The following is a 522-nucleotide window of genomic DNA, read 5'->3' on the forward strand; positions in this document are numbered from 1 at the left end:
GTGAGCGTATGAGTGAGCTAAAATCACATCCACAGGAGAGACTTTTTCTTTCCCCTATGAGACCCTATATTCAGATCACTAATGACAAGGCTATATGATAAACTTCAATTAAATTCAATTCAATTCAGTTTATTTGTATAGCACCATGTCACAACAAAAGTTGTCTTAGGGCTCTGTACAAAAACATCCTCCTACATTATAAAGAGACAATTAGTAAAAGTTATCTATTTAAGGAAGTCAGCAGATTGTTCTGAATCTTTACTTCGTCACAGTCTCCCATCCTGAGCAGCACATTGGCAACAGTGGAGAGGAAAAACTCCCTTTTAACAGGAAGAAACCTCCAGCAGAACCAGACTCAGGATGAGCGGCCATTTGTTTTGACTGGCTGGGGTTTGACAGGACAGGAAAGAGACAGTCTTAAGCCTAGTTGTAAAGGTAGACAGAGTGTCAGCTGTGAAGCTGACAAACCCACTGAGGAATGGTGGCACTGGCCTGTTCTGCCCAACCCCCCCACCCCCACCC

Source organism: Kryptolebias marmoratus, linkage group LG2, assembly GCF_001649575.2.
Source record: "Kryptolebias marmoratus isolate JLee-2015 linkage group LG2, ASM164957v2, whole genome shotgun sequence".
Classification (NCBI taxonomy): domain Eukaryota; kingdom Metazoa; phylum Chordata; class Actinopteri; order Cyprinodontiformes; family Rivulidae; genus Kryptolebias; species Kryptolebias marmoratus.